General features: G+C 40.4%; 1 long non-coding RNA gene and 1 pseudogene across 1 annotated transcript; one reads left to right on the top strand and one right to left on the bottom strand.

The window, feature by feature from the left end:
- Window positions 1-2,691: 2,691 nt before the first annotated feature.
- LOC135194623 (uncharacterized) lies at window positions 2,692-3,477 on the bottom strand. Its single transcript, XR_010309860.1, has 3 exons — window positions 3,422-3,477; window positions 3,205-3,346; window positions 2,692-3,126 (listed from the first exon to the last, which is right to left on the bottom strand). It is a non-coding gene; the product is annotated as an uncharacterized LOC135194623 (long non-coding RNA).
- A 5,071-nt stretch (window positions 3,478-8,548) lies between these two features.
- Window positions 8,549-9,338, top strand: LOC135194581 (vesicle-associated membrane protein-associated protein A-like; annotated as a pseudogene).
- The last annotated feature ends 1,130 nt before the right edge of the window (window positions 9,339-10,468 follow it).

Raw genomic sequence — 10,468 nt, 5'->3', positions numbered from 1 at the left:
AATACATTATCCTGGACTGTGCAAGTTGCTGAAGTCAGTAGAAAAGTTTTCGCCACATTTCATTTGTTAAAACGTTGGAAACACTTTCTGCCCATTAAGACTAAAATCACGTTATGTCAAACTCTTCTACTTCCTATTTTGGACTACGCAGATTGTTGTTACACAAACATTACTGAGGACCAACTCAATAAGCTAGAAAGGTTACAGAACGTTTGCATCAAATTCATCTTTGGTCTACGGAAATTTGATCACGTCTCCGAATATCGGGCGCAACTTAAGTGGCTTACTATTCGACATCGTCGCAACTTGCACATGTTATCTCTTCTTTACTCTATCCTCTATAATCCTCTTCTTCCCGCGTATTTGAAGGAACGGTTCTGTTTTGTGGGTACTGACGTCAGCTATCCACATGAACTGCGGTCACGCTCTGACAACAAACTGTCACTGCCGGTCGCTCATACCCACTTCTATAGCGAATCCTTTACGATGACAGCTGCAAAGCTATGGAATACGCTCCCTACCGATATTCGTCAATCTGAGTCAATTTATATATTTAAAAATAGGTTACATAAGTATTATTTATCTATTCAATCTGCGTAAATACTATTTCCTATATTATCATACTATTAGTATTTATTTATTAAGTATTATATTTTATGTACGTAAGTTTTATTTTTATTCTATATGTTTAGTATAACTTTCTGCTATATATATAATTTTATTTATATAATTATTTGGTATATATAATACATATGTATTTATTAAACATATATATATGTATTTTGTTATATATTATTTGTATTATTTAAAGATTAATTTTTAGTTGTTTAAGAATAAAACATGCTTGTTTGCACCATCCCGTTTCCCACAGACAAATTCTTACTCTAAAGGGTTGTCTGTAAGAGATTGCTTTAAGCAATAAGACCGCCTTTGCACGCTTCTCTTTTTTGTTATATGTTCTTGTAATGTTATGTACACTGTATCTTTTGTCTTTTGTGTGCAATAAAGTGTTTATAAATAAAAAAAAAAAAAATAGATTTACAGTTTTCACTAGAGCCTTCCGCCACATTATATCAACTTTTAATTTGACGTATTAAGTCGAAGTTAGTTTCATTTTTTAATTTCGAAATCGAGTCTGAGAATGCCAATTAATGTCAAATAATACAGTTCTCACTGAAAATTAGTTCGTATTACTTACAATCTCACAAAGTGGCGCTAGTATATATTTAATTTGAGTTTCTGAATCACCTAGCGATCGTCTAGACCATGAGGATTATCATTATCGTCAGTCAGTTATAAATTAAATCAATAATTTTTTACGATCGTGAAGACATCCTAAAAAAAATATTTTAAGTCAACAACAAAGAAACGAGTGATTTCTGTCATCTTTTTAGTTTTAATAAGACTCATTCCTAAACATAATCACATGACCAATGATATTCTAATAAATAGATATGTTATACACTTACTAAACAACATAAAAAAGTGTTCAGCGCCGGGGCCGTTTATTTTACATTTCGCTACAAGTAAAAAGGAAAGCTTGATAAAAACAATAAGAATAAAAGAGACAACAAGATGTTTTAATTGCGTGTAAACAAATATTATTGGGGCCACCAATCACCGCACGTTGCCATCATAGACTAACAAATTAATTAGGCAGAAGGTACAAACCACGTGTACAGAATTTGTAGCCGGGATTTATACCTATATAACAAATAAATATTATAAAAGGTAGGTGAAAAATTTAAGACGTTTTAAATAGAAAGAAATACACATATTATAAAACAATCATACTCCTTCGAAAAGATTCAATTTATTTCTTTTCTGTCTTTAAATTTAGTTAAGTAGGCTGTTCTTTCGATTTTTTTCTTTAAATCTTTCAATATCACGCAATGGCAATACGTTTCTTCAGTTTTTTATTTTGTTGAACTAGTACTTTGTTTTTTTTCTGCAACAGTTTTTTCTTGCATGTTAATTCACGTACGCGTTTTTTAAGTGCTGCTTTTCTGGGTGTTTCAAAAATATCTACCATATACAGTATGCTGACATTGTCGAGACTTGTCGGGGAGGTTACAATATTTATATTGATGTGTTCCTGGGAAATAAAACATAACATAATCATAATCAGCCTGTAAATTTCCCACTGCTGGGCTAAGGCCTCCTCTCCCGTTGAGGAGAAGGTATGGAGCATATTCCACCACGCTGCTCCAATGCGGGTTGGTGGAATACACATGTGGCAGAATTTCGTTGAAATTAGACACATGCAGGTTTCCTCACGATGTTTTCCTTCACCGCCGAGCACGAGATGAATTATAAACACAAATTAAGCACATGAAAACTCAGTGGTGCCTGCCTGGGTTTGAACCCGAAATCATCGGTTAAGATGCACGCGTTCTAACCACTGGGCCATCTCGGCTCATAAAACAATATAAGTAAAATATATCTCGTCACTATTGAGGTAGGCTAGAAATATAAATATATATATATATATATTTATATTTCTATATATATTTATATATATATATATATATATATATATATTTATATATATATATATAAATACTTCATTTAGTTTTTTACTCTTTTTATTACCTCTATAACGGGAACAGCGTTCTTTTTGAGAAGTGTACGACCTTTGTTTGAAGAATATTTATCGGTAGCTTTGAAATGATTGCTACAAATTCTTTAAGAAATGTAAAATAGATTCATATTAAAGCTTAAAATAATCTTACTATATCCTATTCAATAAACAACTCAGCATGGCTCTGCCTTGGATTACTTCACTCTGGCTACCTACAAACGCAGTGGATGTGGGATCTTGCATCATTGTATCATCCCCATTGTCATGTGCAGCAGGAAGTGGTTGTGGTGGTGGCAGCCCAGATTGCAAAGCTATATTGTGTAATACACAACATGCCATTGTAATTTTGCTAGCTACACGAGGATGATAGTGAAGAACCCTGTCTCTAAGCAAACATCTCCACATTGCTTTGAGTAATCCAAAACATCGCTCAATGCAGTTACGGGCTTGCACATGCAATCGAGTGTATTGGTCTTCCCTAGAACCTTCAACTGCATTGAGGATAGGTGTCATAAGCCAAGGGCGTTGTGGATATCCAGAGTCACCTGAAAATTATTTTAAAATTTGGTTAGTCACAATTAAACTCCTTTAGATTAGATCTTTTTATTATTATAAATACCTACCTAAGAGCCATACTTTCTCATTATTTTGATGAAGTTCACGCATATATAATTCAACTCTACTAGAAGACCATATATGTGAATCATGTGTAGCTCCACCAAACTTTGCATTTACATTTAAAATTAAAAGATTACTATCACAAACCTGAAAATAAAACCTCTATTAAGACTGATATCTCACTCTAACATGCCGTACAATATAAATAATTATTATATCTACCATTTGAACATTTAAGGAATGATATCCTTTTCTATTATAAAAAAGATGCTCTTCATAACATAAACATAATCAGCCTGTAAATTTCCCACTGCTGTGCTAAGGCCTCCTCTCCCGTTTGAGGAGAAGGTATGGAGCATATTCTACCACGCTGCTCCAATGCGGGTTGGTGGAATACACATGTGGCAGAATTTCGTTGAAATTAGACACATGTAGGTTTCCTCACGATGTTTTCCTTCACCGCCGAGCACGAGATGAATTATAAACACAAATTAAGCACATGAAAACTCAGTGGTGCCTGCCTGGGTTTGAACCCGAAATCATCGGTTAAGATGCACGCGTTCTAACCACTGGGCCATCTCGGCTCTATATATAGATGCTCTTCATGGTTGGGCTTTACCAAAGCTATATGGGTGCAATCTATGCACCCAATTACACCAGGCAGGCCAAATCTTCTTTGGAACCTCGTAAATTAAAATGTTATGTTTATTAAATTTATTTCATAAATTAAATATTGTTACTTTAAATGCTCACTCTTGTTTTATAAATGCTCTGTCTTGTCGTGTTTTCGGAAACTTGATCCATTTTTCCATGATAGCAGAGTGGTTCAAAGCATCAATGACTTGTCTTATGCACCGACTAGCTGTCCGTTGGGCAAGATGCTGAGAAACCCCAACAATTCGCTGATAGGATCCTGTTGCTAGGAAACTAAGAGTGCAAAATAATTACAAACACACAACAATTAAGGAAATGAAATTTATCATAGTTACGTTAAAAAATAAATATCAAATACAATATTCTATTGTGAGTAATTTTTATTATTGTAAAAATATTGTTTATGTTATTATTATATAACTGTAACGAAAATAACTGTTGTGGCTGTCTTGAAGAGTCACACACTTTATGTTAATTCTGAATATGTTTTTATTATGACATGTGGTGTGTCCTTAATAAATAAATAAATTATCAATAAGATTATTAAGCACTTACCTTAACATTGAGGGGAATCTCTTTGGTTCCTTTTAACGAAGTCTTGTGTCGGAGTTCATGACAAAGAGCTTCAAAGGTTGTTTTGTCTAACCGTAATTGCTGCACAAATAATTTTAAAAGGTAATAATAGAAAAAATAAGTTTAACAAATAAAACACTTGTCGATCACCATGTAAGACGCCATTTTTTTAGCGTTAACTATTGAGTCTCTAAGATCGCTTAGTTATCGATCAAAAACTTCGACATCGTTTCGTCAGCGCTTGTCAAAACTATCTCAACTTGGCTAAGCCCTCAGGTTACGTAAGTTGATTTGGATTTTTAAAATGTTAAGACACGTTGCCTCTAAGGTCCTAATGATTAAAATATACATTGCACTGGCGCAGTCTGTATTGGGGTACTGTATTCCTGTGTGGGGAGGTGCTGTTAAAACAAAATTCATTGAAGTTGGAAGAGCCCAAAGATTGTTGTTAAAAGTCATCCACTTCTTGCCCTATCAATTCCCTACGCGTATGTTGTATGCAGCAAGTAAGGTATTAACTGTAAGACAATTGTATGTTCAACGGATTATTCTTAGAGGACACAAATCGTTGAAATTCAATGCAGAAGTTTTAAATAGAAGACTAAGCTACAAAGTTACTGACGTGTATGCTCCCAAAACTTCTTTTGCTAGTCATCAATATCTAACACAATGTGCTTATCTCTACAATAACATGAATAAAATATTTAAAATTTATCCCGTACAATATGATAAGGTTAAAAAATTAACGTTAATAACAAAAAGCTACGACGAGATCGAACTACTCGTTCGTAGGAAGTAAAAAATAATTTTTTTACGTATAAAAACACATACACTAATTCTACAGCAATGATTTATACACTCACTTATACACACCCACCCACACACAAACACACACACACACACACACACACACACACACACACACACACACACACACACACACACACACACACACACACACACACACACACACACACACACACACACACACACACACACACACACACACACACACACACACACACACACACACACACACACACACACACACACACACACACACCTTGCCTCACAAAAAACACTTGCACTTTGTAATAAATATTAGTTCAGTTATCTTTTTTTTTTTTGATTTTACTTTATTTTCTTTGTTTTTTTTTATATTAATTAAAAGTTTGTTTATTCTTTGGTTGCTTATATAACATAACATGTTATGGAAGAGTATGACCCTCTGATACGAGTATGAATCATGCTCACTAGAGAGACCCAACCTTAAATATGCTATGTAAACTGTGGTAACGAATAAATAAAAAATAAAAAAAGAGCTTATCTAGCAAAGATAATGAAATAGAAAATTATTTTTAAAGTACTTTATTATTGATATATTTTATGTAACAGAACATTGGATCTTGTTACATCAACTACCACCTAGTATTAACAATTATAAATTGTCAAGTGCGTTCTTTAGAAAATCAGCTACACATGGAGGATCATTGATAGACACAAAGCAGACGATAAACTGTAAAGACGGAAAAGACACTGTAGATCTTTCCATAGAGCGCCCTATTGAATTGTCATGTGTGGAACTCGATTGTACTATAGCAATGTGCGTGTACCGACCTCCACAATCACATTTTAACCTGTTTGAATGTGTGCTGGAGGATGCCCGAAGCGTTAAGCGAGTTTGTATTGGGCGAAAGAATGTTATTTGTGGAGATTTTAACATTTATATTTTAGTGCAATCTTCCATAAGTACAAAGTTCATAAATTTATTTCAGTCCTTTAATCTAAATAAAATGTTTTCTGAACCTACAAGAATATCAGCAACTTCCGCAACCTGTATAGACAACGTGTTTTGTAATTGTTAGGCCGTTAATAAGTAAATCTTGTCAAACCTAACATCGGATCACTGTGGCCAAATGATGTCAATAGGTATAAAAGAAAAACAAAAGAAACGGAAAATCACTTGTAGGCCAATTACTTTAAAAGGCTTAATTACCTTCAATAACGCTATACCCACTAAAAAACCAGCGGTACCCACTCGTTCTTTACAGGGGGGCATCACGGGATCGCTTGCGCATGCTACCGTAACGCTCCGACGGTTGGCCCACCATGGGCCTCTAAGCTAGAGGAGTTCTCGGGGTACAGAGAACCCCCCTACTCCCGGCGACGCTTACAGCGGGGGGAGAAGGTGCGCATAGCGCTTATGCCTTCTCCCCGGTCTTCTTCGTCGGAGCGAATCCGCAGAGGCCCTCTCCTCACGCGCCCGCTCCGCAGCCTCTTTCTGCGACATTACACTTTCACAGAAAGAGACCATCTCGTTCCAGCACCTCTCGCTGCCTAGCATGGCGGTTATCACGTTCGGCAACGAGAGATCTCCACCGACTATCGCCACCAGGGAATGACTCTGAGGCCTCCAGGCGGCACACTCCATCAGGGTGTGACGCGTTGTGTCCAATGGCGCACCGCATGCGTGGCGAGCGGGCGTCATTTCCCGCCTCACTATCTGGTGCAGGTACTTACCGAAACAACCATGCCCGGTAAGCAGCTGAGTTAGCCTGAATGTGAGTGTGCCGTGACTCCGTTTCAACCATCGACTCAAGTGGGGACGGATCGCCTCCACTGCCGCCAGGCCTGCTGTTGGGGACCCCAGGTCCTCCTCCCATCTGTGAATAAGAGCTCGTTGGGCAAGAGCCCTTACTCGCTCCACCTCCGCGGACCCTGGACGGTCGCCACTCGCTCTGGTTTCCACCCGGAAACAGTAAACTTCCGCGAGCACCTCCGCCTGGAATTCCCAAGGCGGATCGCTCGCAAGAAGCGTCGCCGCCGTCCACGAAACCTTACGGTATCCACGTATCGCTCTCACCGCTACGATCCTCTGCGGTCTCCGCAGATGCGCCTTGTTCCGAGCAGTGAGAGGCATATAGGCGCCGACATGGCGAGTCTGGTCCTCCCACGTTGGGTAGGATGCGACCTAAGGCGGCAGCGGCATTGATGAGCTTCGGGCCCAGTTGGACAAAGTGCTGCCCGAAACTCCATCTTCCATCCAGGATCAGACCTAGATACCTTACTTGGGCCTGCACCTTAATCAACGTCCCGCGGACGGTGATAGATGCCCCTCTGGGGGGTCCCTGGCGTGGACCGTGAAATAAAAGGGCCTCCGTTTTAGAGATGGAGACCCTCAAGTCCAACATTCCAATACGGTCCACCGTGAGCGAAGTTCCGACTTCAGCCAAGCGGGACGCTTCCTGAAAATTCCGCCCTCTCGCCGTGATGAGAGTGCCGTCTGCGTAGCAAAACACCCCCATTCCGGGAAGGACGTGTGCTCGCAGGAGCCAATCGAAGCCAACATTCCACAGTATTGGGTCGAGAACCGACCCCTGTGGAACGCCGCAACCTACCTGAAACCGGACAATTCGCCCAACACCTTCCTCCCAGAGGACCACACGGTCCCGGAGGTATGCCCCCAAAAGTCTCCTGAGATGAGAAGGCACCCTGTGGTATCTGAGTGCCTCCCTAATAGTCTCGAAAGGAAGACTGTTGAAGGCGTTCGCCACGTCCAGCGATACCGCCAAGACCACGTCCCCTCGGGCCACCGCCTCTGTGGTTCGGATCTTCAGGGCGTTCAGGGCGTCCACCGTTGAACGACCAGCCCTGAACACGTACTGTGTCTCTGAAAGACTCGGCTCCACCTCTTCGAGATGCTGAACAAGACGAGTAGCGAGAATCTTCTCGAAGAGTTTGCCCGTCTCGTTCAGCAGCACAATTGGTCTGTATGCCGAAGAAGAGTCTAGGGGAAGCCTCCCCTTTGGCAACAGGACCAATTTGCCCTCCTTCCACGACTTCGGGAACTGCCCGCTAGACAGACACTCGTCAAACAGTTCCCGAAGCCTCCCACCTAGGTGCACCAAGGTGTCACGCAGGACCCGTCCTGGGACCCCGTCTGGACGCACGCCCTGCTCGGCGCGCTCCAAGATCTGGGCATACGTGACACCCTTCTGTTACGCTTCCGGCTGCAGCGTTACCACCACTGCAGCTGTACGTGGGGCAACCAGCTTGGGCTTGGCCACTTGAGGGGTCTTAGATGTTGCGATTGTTTCAGCAGGGGGAGAAGCCTTGGGCGCATTTCGAATTCGTCATTCATCTTTACTGTGGCCGACATCTCGATTATAAAGATAATCTTGATCCGTTAATTTTGCTTACGAAATACAATAATTAACACAAAATGCCGAACCAAGTGTTAACTATAGAGCCGCAAAATGAACTGAAGTTCAAAGTTGATTTTTCAGGATTGTTTGAACTGGGCTACGCAACGTACATGAGGTTGACAAACCCATCAGAGCATACCGTCTTGTTCAAAATCAAGACCACTGCCCCAAAGAAGCGTATTGCGTTCGTCCCAACTCTGGGGTGCTCGAACCCAATTCCAAACTCGATATAGCAATTACTCCTCAGCCTGTCCATGTGGACCCCAATGAAAAACATAAACATAAGTTTATGGTGCAAAGTGTTATTGCTCCCGAGGGAAAAAACTAACATAGATCAAGTGTGGAAGGAAATAAGTCCTGATCAGCTTATGGACTACAAGTTGAAATGTGTGTTTGAGACACCTCGAGGTACTAATCTTAATGATGCTGGTGATACCGCGGCCCAGAACGAAGTCAATAAGAAGAGAGTCGCAGTGTCCGCAGCTGATGATGTAAAATCACTAACAAAGGATGCTGTAGAAGGTCTTATCCAGAATGAAGCAAAGAGGAAGGATGATGACCTCACGTCGGGATCGTTAAGCGCGAAAACGACTAATTTCCCAAAATTTGAAAACCTCGAAAGCGATTTGCAAAAGGCGACGAATGAAGTGATTCATTTGAGGGAGGAAGAAAGCAAATTACGAATTCGTCACAAGTTTTCGTACTGAGTGGACGTGCTGTGCGTCATTTAAAAATACTGTACATTGGAAGTTTTGTCAAATTAACACCTATTATCAAAACATTAGGAAGTGAAGTTGATTACACTAATTGTGCGAATTTAAAGCTTTCTACTTCTAAAACTAAAGCAGCGACGAGGTAACCGCTCCTCCTCACCTCGGGGAAAGAAGACGGCCTCTTATTTTTTTGCCTTCTCTAAAAGCAGTGCTAATCCGATAAGGTAGACAAAACACGGATCAACTATGTACAAACTGCGCTCACCGACTGGAAGTGGCCCAAGTGTATGTCGCTCTGACTCTCAACCAAATCTGGTAATTAATAAACAATCTTTTGAGTTTTCTGACATTTCTAAGGTTACTCATCGTAATAAACGTAAATTAACTGATGATAGTTGTGGTGACCACTATCGACGGGCTGCGAGCGATGCAAACTGGCCGTCTCGATCCCACTATTATATCCAGTTTGTGACGCGCGAAAGTGGGCGGAGCCAACGGACCGCTGAGCACCAGTCGACCCACGGCTGCCACAGTAGACCGCTATTGCTTCCCCGCGTCGAACCTGTGTCCGTTTTTATCGTGCCCGCTTAATACCCTTTTATTTCGCCTTCTAGTATTTCTTTAAACTTTCTTACGCTTTCAATATCTTCTCTTCCATTTTTCTCGTGTACCAGCTTACTGTTCTTATTCGCGACTTTCTTTCTCTGTTCTTATTGTTAAACTTGAAGAATATATAATAATTATATAGTTTGTTGAGAGTTTTATTCCGACCTACGATTAGCAAGCTATATATTGGTGACCCCGACGTGATCGCGTTCGCTACGTACGTTAACCGCTAAGATGGCTACTGATGAAAAATTTGAAGAGTGCTCAGCAACGGTCGATCGTGTATCCGTGCGTTTACCTCTCTTTTGGCCGGAAGACCCAGATATTTGGTTTGCTCAGATAGAAGCGCAATTTGAGACCTCGGGTACTAAAGCCGATTCAACAAAATTTTATACCGTTGTGCAGCAGCTAGATCAAAGAATTGCGCGTGAGGTTAGGGACGTGATTACTAGTCCGCCCAGCGTTGGTAAGTACGATAAATTAAAAAACGAACTTATTAAACGACGATACTACGTCGC

The sequence above is a fragment of the Vanessa tameamea genome, chromosome W (genome assembly GCF_037043105.1).
Source record: "Vanessa tameamea isolate UH-Manoa-2023 chromosome W, ilVanTame1 primary haplotype, whole genome shotgun sequence".
Taxonomy (NCBI): domain Eukaryota; kingdom Metazoa; phylum Arthropoda; class Insecta; order Lepidoptera; family Nymphalidae; genus Vanessa; species Vanessa tameamea.
Note: the sequence above shows the minus strand (reverse complement) of the source record. Positions and strands in the feature narration are given on the sequence as shown.